A 14,909-nucleotide genomic window follows, 5' to 3' on the forward strand; every position below is an offset into this window, starting at 1 on the left:
TCGAGTTCTCCCCAGTGACTAACTTCTAGTTAATTAAACAAGTTCTACACTCTGACATGTAGAAAGCAAAGCATAAGCCATTCAGTTTTAGGCAAAATCTCCAGTCTGTAAATATGGTTATAAAACTATTTACCAAGTTGGTTGAAAACATTTATTTCAAACTCAAACATCTTTGGGATAAAAATAACTTCCTACGTTTATTCCTCTAAAACATCTTTGACCATCACAACTTGCTCATTCAAATATGCATATAATGTCCCTCTGAGACATGAGAGAGGATTCCGAAGCTTCCTGGAATGTTTAAACAATGATCAACGGCAGCTCTGTGTGCAATAACCGTGTAATTCAGAGGTCTAGCCTTCTCACCATGGCCGCATTTTATTAATTCTGAAGATACGAGCAAAATAATAAGCAAGCCATAGAAGAAAGAGCATGAATTTCAGTGTCGGACGACCAGTTCTGCCTCTAGCTAGCTAGAGTGTCCTTGGACAAGTGATCTAACCTCGATGAGCCTAGATCTTCCTGTCTGTAAAATGAGGAAGGGAAAAAGAGAATTGGTAGGATAATTCTGTAAAGTCCGTAACAAAATACAGGGACCACATCTAGTATAAGCATCTATATGGCTCTTCCACAATCTATGGGGAGATGTCTACTAGTGTTCCACAGAGCTCACTTTCTTCTTCCTACTTCCCCTATGAAAATAGTTCCAAATTCTTATTTTACTAATTCAAAACAATTTACAGAGTATTGGCCCAAAAGAGAAGAAGCTTCCCAGTTTCTCAATAGGTGTTGAGAAAGAGGAAGGAGACGTTAGAAAAGTGCAACAAAAATTGAGAATGGAGTCAAAGTCACATGAGATTCTGCCAAAAGACAGAAAGAAAAGATGATCATCTAATATATTCAACAACTAAAATGAAAAAGACAAAACTAATGCTTTAGTTAATAAAAATCTAATGGCTGTAGTGGTATATCTGGTCATATGACTACATGGTAAGTGGTGGCATGACAACATGTGCATGTATGTGTCTTGAGGAGAGTGAAAAATATGGCTGTAAATGGTGCTTTGATCCACTGGCTGGAAATTTTAAAAGTTTATGGGAGAAGAAAGATGGCGGTGAAGCAGAAGGACATGGAATGCATCCCTCTCCACAGATGCATCAGGAATACATCAAAAGATGCAATAATTCCCACAGAGAACCAGCTGATCACCAGCAGACAACCTAAGACACCAAAAAGGACTGTAAAGATGCCAACATAACTGGTATTTGTTTGACTCAACACTCTGCCATTAGTCTGGGGCTTGGACAGTCTTCTTTAAACCCCTTTATTGCCAGGACAAGCAACCTCTTAAGTATGGACTACTCCATCAGAAGGCAAGTAGGAGGCTCTGGGGAGAGAGCACTGAATCCGGGATGCTAGACTACTAGGGAGTCCTCAGACACAGGGAAGATTAACTGCAGAGAACTCTCACAGAGCCCTGTATCAGCGTCTAATACCGGGCTTCATCTGACTGTCTGCAACTGCCAGTGCTGGACAGCTCACAACAAACTACAAACAAGACAGGAACACAAACCCAGCCATCAGCACACAGACTACCTAAAGTCATATTAACCTCACAGATATCCTAAAACACACTACCTGACATGGCCCTGCTCATCAGAGAGAAAAGACACAGAGCCACACACCAGAAAGCAACACCAGACCCCTCCACCAGGAAGCCTACTCAAGACAATGGACAAACCCCACCACAGGGGGCAGAGGGCAGAAACAAGAGGAATTACTACTAGGCAGCATAGGGAAAGGAGACAGCAAATCCTATAAATGAGACAAAATGAGAAAACAAAGAAATACCATGCAGGCAAAGGAGCAGGAAAAAAACCCACAAGACCAAATAAATGAAGAGGAAATAGGAAAATTGCCTGGAAAAGAATTCAGAGTAATGATAGTAAAGATGATCCAAAATCTCGACAACAAAATAAATAAAATACAAGAAACAGTTCATAAAGACTCAGAAGAACTAAAGAGAAAACAAACAGTTATGGACAACAAAACAACCAAAATTAAAAATACTCTAGATGGTATAAACAGCAGAATAACTGAGGCAGAAGAACAAATAAGTGAGTTGGAAGAGAGAATGGAGGAAATAACTGTTACAGAGCAGGAAAGAAAAAAAAGAATAGAAAGAATGGAAGACAGTCTCAGAGACATTGGTGACAACATTAAGTGAACCAACATTTGAATCATAGGCATCCCAGAAAAAGAAGAAAAAAAGAAAGGGTCTGAGAAAATATTTGAAGAGGTTATAGTGGAAAACTTCCCCAACATGGGAAAGGAAATAATTAACCAAGTCCAAGAAGCACAGAGAGTCCCATACAGAATAAACCCAAGGAGAAATACACCAAGGCACATATTATCAAATTAACAAAAATTAAACACAAAGAAAAATATTAAAAGCAGCAAGTGAAAAGCAACAAATAACATATAAGGGAAAACCCATAAGGATAACAGCTGATCTTTCTGCAGAAACTCTGCAGGCCAGAAGGGAATGGCAGGATATACTGAAGTCCTAAAAGAGAAAAACCTACAGCCAAGAATACTCTACCCAGCAAGAATCTCATTCACATTCTGAGGAGAAATCAAAAGCTTCACAGACAAGCAAAAGCTAAGAGAATTCAGCACCACCAAACCAGCCATACAACAACTGCTTAAGGAACTTTTCTAAGCAGGAAACACAAGAGAATGAAAAGACCTACAAAAACAAACCCAAAGCAATGAAGAAAATGGTAATAGGAACACACATGTCAATAATCACCTTAAATGTAAATGGATTAAATGCTCCAACCAAAAGACACAGACTGGCTGAATGGATACAAAAACAAGACCCTTCTATATGCTGCCTACAAGAAACCCCCTTCAGACCAAGGGACATATATAGACTGAAAGTAAGGGGATGGAAAAAGATATTCCATAAAAATGGAAGTCAAAAGAAAGCTGGAGTAGCAATACTTATATCAGACAAATTAGACTTTAAAGTAAAGACTATTACAAGAGACAAGGAAGGACACTATGTAATGATCAAGGGATCCATCCAAGAAGAACATATAACAATTGTAAATATCTATGCACCCAACATAGGAGTACCTCAATACATAAGGCAAATGCTAACAGCCATAAAAGCGGACATAGACAGTAACACAATAATAGTAGGAGACTTTAACACTCCACTTACATCAATGGACAGATCATCCAAACAGAAAATAAATAAGGACACACAAGCTTTCAATGACACATTAGACCATCTCGACTTAATTGATATTTATAGGACATTCTATCCAAAAATGAGAGAACACACTTTCTTCTCCAGTGCACACGGAACATTTTCCAGGATAGATCACATCTTGGGTCACACATCAAACCTTGGTAAATTCAAGAAAATTGAAATCATATCAAGCATCTTCTCTGACCACAATGCCATGAGACTAGATATCAACTACAGGAAAAAAAAAGTGTAAAAAATACAACCACATGGAGGCTAAACAATACACTATTAAACAACCAAGAAATCACTGAAGAAATCAAAGAGGAAATCAAAAAATATCTAGAAACGAATGACAATGAAAACACAACAACCCAAAACCTAAGGGACACAGCAAAAGCAGTTCTAAGAGGGAAGTTTATAGCAATACAGTCCTACCTCAAGAGACAGGAAAAATATCAAATAAACAACCTAACCTTACACCTAAAACAACTAGAGAAAGAAGAACAAAAAAAAACCCAAAGTGGGCAGAAGGAAAGAAATCATAAATATCAGATCAAAAATAAATGAAAAAGAAATGAAGGAAACAATAGCAAAGATCAATGAAACTAAAAGCTGGTTCTTTGAGAAGATTAACAAAATTGATAAACCATTAGCCAGACTTATCAGGAAAAAAAGGGAGAAGACATAAATCAACAGAATTAGAAATGAAAAATGAGAAGTAACAACAAACACCGCAGAAATACAAAAGATCATGAGAGACTACTACAAGCAACTATATGCCAATAAATTGGATAACCTGGAAGAACTGCATAAATTCTTAGAAGAGTACAATCTTCCAAGACTGAACCAGGAAGAAATAGAAAATATGAACAGACCAATCACAAGTACAGAAACTGAGACTGTGATTAAAAATCTCCCAACAAACAAAAGCCCAGGGCCAGATGGATTCACAGGCGAACTCTATCAAACATTTAGAGAAAAGCTAACACCTATCCGTCTCAAACTCTTCCAAAACATTGCAGAAGGCGGAACACTCCCAAACTCATTCTACGAGGCCACCATCACCCTGATACCAAAACCAGGCAAAGATGTCACAAAAAAAGAAAACTACAGACCAATATCACTGATGAATAAAGATGCAAAAATCCTCAACTAAATACTAGCTAACAGAATCCAACAGCACATTAAAAAGAGCATACACCATGATCAAGTGGGGTTTATCCCTGGAATGCAAGGATTCTTCAGTATATGCAAATCAATCAATGTGATACATCATATCAACAAATTGAAGGATAAAAACCATATGATCATTTCAATAGATGCAGAAAAAGCTTTTGACAAAATTCAACACCCATTGATGATAAAAACTCTCCAGAAAATGGGCATAGAAGGAAATTACCTCAACATAATAAAAGCCATATATGAGAAACCAAAAGCCAACATCCTTCTCAATGGGGAAAAACTGGAAGAATTCCCTCTAAGAACAGGAACAAGACAAGGGTGTCCACTCTCACCATTATGATTCAACATAGTTTTGGAAGTTCTAGCCACAGCAATCAGAGAAGAAAATGAAATAAAAGGAATCCAAATTGGAAAAGAAGTAAAATTGTCACTCTTTGCAGATGACATGATATTATACATAGAAAACCCTAAAGACTCTACCAGAAAACTGCTAGCACTCATTGATGAGTTTAGTAAAGTAGCAGGATACAAAATTAATGCACAGAAATCTCTTGCATTCCTATACACGAACAACGGAAGAGCAGAAAGAGAAATTAAGGAAACTCTCCCATTCACCATGGCAACAAAAAGAATAAAATACCTAGGAATAAACCTGCCTAAAGAGGCAAAAGACCTGTATGCAGAAAACTATAAGACACTGATGAAAGAAATCAAAGACGATACAAACAGATGGAGAGATATGCCATGTTCTTGGATTGGAAGAATCAACATCGTGAAAATGACTGTACTACCCAAAGCAATTTACAGATTCAATGCAATCCCTATCAAATTACCAATGGCAATTTTTCACAGAACTAGAGCAAGAAAGTTTACGATTTGCATAGAAACACAAAAGACCCCAAATAGCCAAAGCAATCCTGAGAAGGAAAGATGGAGTTGGTGGAATCAGGCTTCCTGACTTCAAACTATACTTCAAGGCCATAGTGATCAAGACAGTATGGTACTGGCACAAAAATAAAAAGGAAGATCAATGGAACAGAATAGAGAACTCAGAGGTAAACCCAAGCACATATGGGCACCTTAACTTTGACAAAGGAGGCAAGAATATATAATGGATAAAAAGACAGCTTCTTCAATAAGTGGTGCTGGGGAAATTGGACAGCAACATGTCAAAGAATGAAATTAGAACACTTCCTAACACCATACACAAAAATAAACTCCAAATGGATTAAAGACCTACATGTAAGGCCAAACACTATAGAACTCCTAGAGGAAAACACAGGCAGAAAACTCTATGACATCCATCAAAGCAAGATCCTTTTTGACCCACGTCTGAGAATAATGGAAATAAAATCAAGAATAAATAAATGGAACCTAATGAAACTGAAAAGCTTTTGCACAGCGAAAGAAACCATAAACAAGACAAGAAGACAACCCTCAGAATGGGAGAAAATACTTGCCAACAAAGCAACAGATAAAGTATTAATCTCCAAAATATTCAAGCAGCTCATGAAGCTTAATACCAAAAAAGCAAATAACCCAATCCACAAATGGGCGGAAGACCTAAATAGACATTTTCTCCAGAGAAGACATACAGATGGCCAACAAACACATGAAGAGATGCTCAACATCACTAATCATCAGAGAAATGCAAGTCAAAGCCACAATGAGGTATCACCTCACACCAGTCAGAATGGCCATCATCAAAAAATCTAGAAACAATAAATGTTGGAGAGGGTGTGGAGAAAAGGGAACCCTCCTGCACTGTTAGTGGGAATGTAAGTTGGTACAGCCACTATGGAAGACAGTTTGGCGGTTCCTTAAAAAACTAAAAATAGCATGACCATATGATTCAATAATCCCACTACTGGGCATATACTCAGAGAAAACCATAATCCAAAAAGAAACATGTACCGTAACGTTCATTGCAGCACTATTTACAATAGCCAGGACATGGAAGCAACCTAAATGCCCATCAACAGAAGAATGGATAAAGAAGATGTGAGATATATATATATATATATATATATATATATACACACACACACACACAATGGAATATTACTCAGCCATAAAAAGGAATAAAATGGAGCTATACATAATGAGGTGGATAGACCTAGAGTCTGTCATATAGAGTGAAGTAAGCCAGAAAGAGAAAAACAAATACTGTATGCTAACTCATATATACGAATCTAAAAAAAAATAAAATGATACTGATGAACCCAGTGACAGGGCAAGAATAAGGATACGGATGCAGATGCAGAGAATGGACTGGGGGGCATGGGGTTGAGGGGGTGGGTGGCGAAGGGGAAGCTGGGACGAAGTGAAAGAGTAGCATAGACATATATACATTACCAACTGTAAAATAGATAACCAGTGGGAAGTTGCTATATAACAAAGGGAGATCAACTCAATGATGGGTGATGCCTTAGAGGGCCAGGACAGGGAGGGTGGGAGGGAGTCACGGGAGGGAGGGGATATGAGGATATATGTATAAATACAGATGATTCACTTTGGTGTACCTCAAAAGCTGGTACAAAAGTGTAAAGCAATTATATTCCAATAAAGAGCTTAAAAAAATTTACAAAATCAGAAGAGGTTCAGCAATCCCTATCTTCAGCAAAGAAGAGAAAGAGAGTCACAATTAACTCCTCAATTAATATGAAAGAATAAGCAAAAACAGAACAATTTCCTTTTAAGCCAAGTCAAGAAAGGAAGAAACTTAACAGCACACTGGTTTTCTCCTAAGTTTAAAAGCGAAACGGAAACACTACACAGGCAGACCAAATTTGATTGTACTTCACTTTTCTGTGTTTCGCAGATAATGTTTTTTTTTACCAATTGAAGGTCTGTGGCAATCCTGTGTAGTCAGATGATGATTATCATTTTTTAGCAGTACGCTATTCTTTACTTCAGGTGTGCACACTGCACTTTTCAGACATAATGCTATTGCACATTTAACAGACTGCAGTATAGTGTAAATATAACTTTTAAATGCACTCGGAAACCAAAAAATCACTACACTGAGATACTCATTTTATTGCAGCAGTCTGGAACCAAACCCCCAAGAGGCAACCCTGTGAACTGGAACAGCACCTAAAGTAAAGGACTTCAGGGTGCTCAGAGATGCCAGGAGTCTTTGTGGGAACAAGACATGTCAGGCTAAGGACAGTAAACAACAAAACACATATCCACACCTACAAATGCTGGCTCAGCCTTAGAAATAGCAAGGCGCCTGATCACCATGGGAGACTTGACATCCCCAAGTGAGCAGAAATTTAGAACAAGTTCCCAGAGGAGTAAATGTTCAGACAAACCTTCAGACAATACGCAGAGTATTTATGCTCCAGAAAGGCATGCTTCCTCTTAAATGACCCCCTGCATCCCAGGCTGCTCCTGAAGGGTCGATTGAGCATTTTTTTCCATCCAGTTTTATTGATATATTATTGACATACGGCACTGTGTAAGTTTCAGATATACAGCATAATGATATGACTTACATACATCGTGAAACAATTGTCACAATAAGTTTAGTGAATATCCGTCATCTCTCATCAATACAAAATGAAAGAAACAGAAAAAAAAAGTTTTTTCTTGTAATGAGAACTCAGGATTTACTCATTTAACAACTTTCATATATAACATACAGCAGTGTTAATTATATTTATCATGTTGTACATTGCACCCCTAGTACTTATTTATCTTACAACTGGAATCGTGTACCCTTTGACTACCTTCATCCAATTCCCCTTCCCTCCACCCCCACCTCTGATAACAACAAATCTGATCTCTTTTTCTATGAGATTGTTTGCTTTTGAAGTATAATTGACCTACAACACTATGCTAGTTCCATTTACAACCATAATAATTCGATATTTCTATACATTTCAAAATGATCACCACAATAAGTCTAGTTACAATACATCACCATACAATGATATTACATAGTTATTGACTATATTCCCCACTCTGTATACTTAAACCTGTAACTCATTTATTTTAGAACTGAAAGTTTGTATTTCTTAATCTCCCTCACCTATTTCTTTCCTCCCTCCACTACCCTCCCCTCTGGCAACCATGTGTTTGTTCTCTTTATCTATAACTCTGTTCTGTTTTGTTATGTTTGTTCATGTTGTTTTTTTATATTCCACATATAAGTGAAACCATAGAGTATTTGTCTTTCTCTGACTTATTTAACTTAGCATAATACCCTCTAGGTCCATCCATGTTTTCACAAATGGCAAGATTTCATTCTTTTCGTGGCTAATATTCCATTGTGTGTGTATACCATACCTTCTTTATCCATTCATCTACCGATGGGCACTTCAGTCACTTCCATCTCTTGGCTATTGTAAATAATGCTGCAATGAACATAAGGTGGCATATATCTTTCCTAATTAGTGTTTTTGTTTTCTTTGAGTAAATATCCAGGAGAGGAATTGCTGGATTATAAACTAGTTCTATTTCTAATTTTTGAGGAATCTCCACACTGTTTTCCATAATGGCTGCACCAGTTTCTATTCCCACCAACAGAGCATAAGGGTTCCCTTTTCTCTACATCCTTGTCAATACTTGGTATTTGCAGTCTTTTTGAAATACCATTCTGACAGGTGTAAGGTATATCTTACTGTGGTTTTGATTTGCATTTCCCTGGTGATTAGTGATGTTGAACATCTTTTCATGTACCTGTTGGCCATCTGTATGTCTTCTTTGGAAAAATGTCTGTGCAGATTGTCTGCACCCCCCCACCTTTTCTGGGCACCCAAACAGGGACATGAACATCTACCCATTTTTTAATTGGGTTGTTTGGTTTTCTGACGTTGAGTTTTCTGAGTTCTTTGTATATTTTGGCTATTAATCCTTTATTGGATATATTGCTTGTAAATATCATCCCCAATTCATTAGGTGGCCTTTTCATTTGGTTGATAGTTTTCTGCAATGTGAAAAAGCTTTTTAGTTTGATGTAGTCCCATATGTTCATTTTTGGTTTTGTTTGCCTTGCCTAAGGCTACATATCCAAAAAAATATTGCTTAAAACTGATGTCAAAGAGTTTACTGCTTATGTTTTCTTCTAGAAGTTTTATGGTTTCCAATATTACAGTTAAGTCTTTGATCCATTTTGAAATTTTTTTGTGTGCATGATGAGAGAGACTAGTCCAGTTTGATTCTTGTGCATGAAGCTGTCCAGTATTTCCAACACTATATATTGAAGAGGTTTTTTCCCATTGTAAATTCTCACCTCCTTTGGCATAGATTAATTGCCCATTTAAGTGTGGGTTCATTTCTGGACTCTCTATTCTGCTCTATTAATCTATGTGTCTGTTTTCATGCCAATATCATACAGTTTTATTACTGCAGCTTTGTAATATAGTTCAAAATCAGGGAGCATGATACTTTTGTTCTTCTTTCTCAAGATTGTCTTGGCTACTCAGGGTCTTTTGTTTATCCATACAAATTTTAGAATTATTTGTTCTAGTTCTGTGAAAAATGTCATTGGTATTTTGATAGAGATTGCATTGACTCTGTAGACTGTCTTGTGTAGTATGGTCATTTTAACAATATTAATTCTTCCAATCCATGAACACAGCATATCTTTCCATCTGTTTGTGTCATCTTCAATTTCTTTCATCAGTGTCTTATAGTTTTTCAAGTTCAGGTCTTTTTCCTTCTTAGATTTATTCCTATGTATTTTACTCTTTTTGTTAAGATTATAAATGGATTAATTTTGTAATTTCTCTGATAGTTCATCATTTGTATATAAGAATGCAACAGATTTCTGTATATTAACTGTGTATCCTACAAATTCATTGATGAGCTCTAGTATTTTGGGGTGGTGTCTTTAGGATTTTCTGTGTATAGTATTATGTCATCTGTAGTGTCAGCTTTACTCCTTCTTTCCAATTTGGATTCCTTTTATTTTTTTCTTATCTGATTGCTGTGGCTAAGACTTCTAATAGTAGTTAAATAAAAGTGGCAAGGGTGGGCATCCTTGTCTTGTTCTTGATCTTAGAGGAAATGCTTTCAGCTTTTCACCATTGAGTATGATATTAGTTGTGGGCTTGTCATATATGGCCTTTATTATTTTGAGGTATGTTCCCTCTACACCCACTTTGTTGAGAGCTTTTATCATAACTTAATGTTAAATTTGTCAAAAAGCTTTTGCTGCATCTATTAAGATGATCATATGATTTTTCTTCTTCAATTTATTAATGTGGTGTATCACACTGATTTATTTGTGAATACTAAACTATCACATCTCTGGGATAAATCCCACTTAATCATGCCACTCCCTTCTTGCCTGTAACTTCTGTTTCCCTTGCTGCTTTTAAGATTCTCTCTTTACCTTTAATTTTTGCCATTTTAAATATAATGTGCCTTGGTGTGGTCCTCTTTGGGTTGATCCTATTTTGGACTCTATGGGCTTCCTGGATCTGAATATATGTTTCCTTTCCCAGGTTAGGAAGAATTTTCAGTTATTATGTCTTCACATATGTTCTCTGCCCCCTTTCTCTTTCTCTTCTCTTTCTGGGACCCGCATAATGTGAATGTTAGTATGCTTGATGTTGTCCCAGAAGTCTCTTAAACTGTCCTCATTAATTTTTATTCTTTTTTTCTGTCCCACTTCACTGATTTCCACTACTCTGTCTTCCTGCTCAGTGATGTAGATTGATTCTTTAGATTTCCTCAGTCTTAGACCCGGACTTCTTAGGAAATTCTGACTCAGAAAGATCAGGGGTGGGGCCTAGGAATACCTGTGTTTAAAGTATGGCCCAGGTGATTCTGATGGTGACCACTGTAAACTAGGACACTTTGAGCCACCTTTTGTTACTTTAGGTCCTTAGGATGCCTTAGGTCCACATGATACTTTGAGCTCCATCCCACCCTTTGGATGCTTCCCATCTACTCAGCTCTTTCTTAAGAACAAATACTGATAAATCTGTTTTCACGTGTTCACCCAGGCATTCTTCAGTCAAATGGAAAGCCAAAGCCAAGGCTATTCAGCAGGAGCACCCCATGCTTCTTCCAGTCTCCATCTTGAAGTGATTCAGGCCCACAACCACCCTTCTGGATGCAGAAGGGAACTTCTCCCCATGTCTTCAGCTGACCAAGTGCTGTTTCCCATCCCCTCTCACATTTAATCCACTCTGCATCAAGTCTCTGTCAACTTCTTCTCCACAGAGTTTGTGATTTCTTTGCTTTTGTCTTCAGATATGGATAACTCTTCTTTAAAAATGAAACAAACCTTCTCTTGGCCCTTCCTGCCATTGTCTCATCTCTCTCCTTCAGAGTCATCAAATTTCTCTTACGAATGGTATTTCCTCCCTAAATACTGTATCATTTTCCCCTTCAACACTTTTCTAAAACTGCCTTCCCCACCATCCCAAACAATATTTTTCTCAAAAAATTCAACCCTCCTCCTCCCAAGAGGGCTGTGCAATACCCCTCCCATCCGCACTCATTTCCATGCTACTAAATTACCTTTCTAATCCTGCCCTCTCTCTGGGCTCCTCCACAGGCACTAAATGGGGAGTGTTCACCAGGGCAAGTCTCTGCTGTAGTCTCATCTCATTTCCTCCCCCAGTGAGTTTGTTCCTTTTCCTGGTTTCACCCACCCCACCCTAACCCATGCCAATGACTTCCAAATCTCCATCTCTGAAGCTCTGATCTCTCATGTCTCACACTGCCTTCAGGGCATTTATTTTTTGAAATCCTGCTCTCATCTTAATATAGCTCAAGCAGAAGTCATTAGTTCACCTCTTAGTCAACCTTTGTTTCCAGTTTCCCCATTTCTGTCAAAAGTAGTTCCATTCACCAAGACACTCTTATCCACCCTCCCCCCCCCCCACCACAACCCTATTGCCTTTATGACTGGGAGAGCCCCAAAATAATCACCAGGCCACCTAATATTTTCTACAATTATTTCATTCCTTTGGGTCTTGAAGATCTTTCCTTTTAAAGTTTTTAAATACCCAAAAACTATGTTAGCTTAAGAAAATACAGATGTAAACATTTCAAAGTTTCCTTTACCCTCCCCAGCAATCAGGGTGACTGTTAAGAGGGTCAAGGTCACTGTGACCACTAGCTACATGTTGGTGACTATCATTCCAAAACCAGATAGATAAATAGATGAAAGAGAGAGCATTTTTTAATTTAAACAGGACATGGGATCATAATGTACGTACTGTTCTGCAACTTGGCCTTTTCACTCAATATGATGAATATCTTTCAATCTGACCTCGTTTTCTCTAATACTTACATATAATTCCATAGTTTGAGTATACCATAATTCAATCTAACTATTCCTCTATTGCTTAACATTTAGGAATCTTTCTATCTTTAAATACTCATTGAGAAAGTTTGCTCCTTAAACCACTTACTTATTTTCAATTAATACTAAAACTAGAATCACTATGCACTAGCAGCTGAATAAAAGAATTAACTCAAGGCAAGCAGGAAGGGACATCAGGAAGGAAGGGAGTAGACTGATGATAGGAGTCATCGCCACATAGCCTCTGCTTTAATACTGCCAGGGACGGGGGACTCATGAACTCCAATGATGATCAATTCTTTTATCTATACAACTCTCATTAATAAGGGACTTTCTGACAGATTGAAACCTAGCTCCCTAAAGTTTCCAACCCTTGAGTTTAATTCTGCTGAGAATACAGCATAATTATATTCTTCAAATATCTAAAAACTACTATTGTATTCTACCTAAGGCTTTCCTTCTTTAAGTTAAACACCTCTTCTTCCTTCAGTAATCCTCCTCATATGGACTAGGTTCAAAAGCTCTCACCTTGCCTCTCAACTTCCTTCAGCTATACTTGTTTTCCAATGTCTTAAAAGCTGACACACAGTACTAAACACCTGAGGGAATTGTGACTCAGCCAGCACAGAGTGAACTGCTGTGGCCATCCGCCCTTCCACAGTATCACCTGCTATGGACAGGAGAGCAAAACACATCCCCTGGGTCATTTTACCACATTGCACAAGCCAAAGAGGGCACCTGCAAAACTGCTGTGTATTCTGATTCATTCCCAGATTTACCAAATATTCTAATCATCTCTGCTTTGAGGCTGCACTTGATGCCCTTAGGCATAAAATACAAGCATGGACAAGACTCCAGGGTTGGAATCCAAGGTTCCTGAGTCTACTGTTGACCAGCCATGGGATCTTACACAAGTCACATAGCACATAGGGTGGTTGTGTGGCTTAGATGAGATAATTCATACGGAGTGCTTAGCACAGTATATAGCAAGCAATCATTGTAAAAAGTTTTATTTATAGCTAGATTAGCACTAAGACCAGAAGTTGAAAGTAGAATTATTGCTATATGACAGAATAACTATATCTGTGGTCCAAATCTCCTCAGGAACTAAGCTGTATTTTCCTTATTTTCCTTTTCTTTGAAAGAGATAGAAAGATGTCCCAACTTTTATATATCCAACTGGCTGATAAATAAGTACAAACCTGAGCTTCAGTGTCTGTCTCTGAAGATAACTGATTTTCCCTAATATTCCCAAAGAATATTAGGAAAAATAAAGTCACCACTATGGTGGCTACGAACACACCAAAACTAACAACCCAGCACTTCAGCTGATAAGAAGTAATGTTTACCTGATAAAAAGAGTCATTCCACACGAGGTTTCTTTCTCACTTCCTGGGCTCACTAAATTTACTTACATTTCAGCTCGGATCCCCACCTTCCCATTTCATTACAGTCAAAAACAAGTTTTCTTTCCAGCTGTCACCCCTTTCTTTACTCCCTGCCTCTTCTGCCCCATCTTTTCTGCCTTGAAGTATTAAATTCCTCCGTCTCCTAGAATCCCCAAGGTCCAGTCTTTTCTTACTCCTCACCAGATACTAACTGAAAACACAACTTCCCCTCCAAACACCACCTACACCCACCTCACTTAAGCTCCGTGCTATGACATGAGCATTTTTCCCTATCAGCTTCAAAAATGGGATGGAGGTGGTGATGGGGAAATGATAGCAAACAACATCCACATCGTCACTGAACACCTTACTAAGATCTTCCCCATGGATCACCTGCCTTATTTGAAATTCACAACCACCCCTAATGTGTGTGTATTAGCTCATTTTACAAATAAGGAATCAGGCCCTGAAAGGTTCAATAGCTTATCCAAGGTCACACACCTATAAAGGATTGGCTCCTAGCTCAGAACCCAGTTCTTTAAAGTCTATTCCAGCATTGTTCCTACTAGGTTAGAGCAAGGTAAGTTCACAGGACAGAACTCAGAAGGCAACACAAACATCAATTACACAGCCTGGGTCTAAAATTTGGTGAGATTTTTACAGCTTGTACTCCATAAAGATTTTTGCATGAATCCGTGTGGCTTAAGCAATATACACTCAGAATGGTCCTGTTGAATGGACAACTGAGATACAGAATAGCATTTCCAAGGTCAAAGCAATGAGGAAGTATCTCATTGAGCAATGGTAAATG

The 14,909-nt window shown here is 37.9% G+C and overlaps 1 protein-coding gene across 2 annotated transcripts in view; it reads right to left on the reverse strand.

Annotated features, from left to right (window-relative positions):
* The window catches only part of MBOAT1 (membrane bound O-acyltransferase domain containing 1), a 111,063-nt gene that overhangs the window by 81,266 nt on the left and 14,888 nt on the right, over positions 1-14,909 (reverse strand). The window lies entirely within an intron of this gene.

The sequence above is a fragment of the Hippopotamus amphibius genome, chromosome 11, assembly GCF_030028045.1.
Source record: "Hippopotamus amphibius kiboko isolate mHipAmp2 chromosome 11, mHipAmp2.hap2, whole genome shotgun sequence".
NCBI classification, from domain to species: domain Eukaryota; kingdom Metazoa; phylum Chordata; class Mammalia; order Artiodactyla; family Hippopotamidae; genus Hippopotamus; species Hippopotamus amphibius.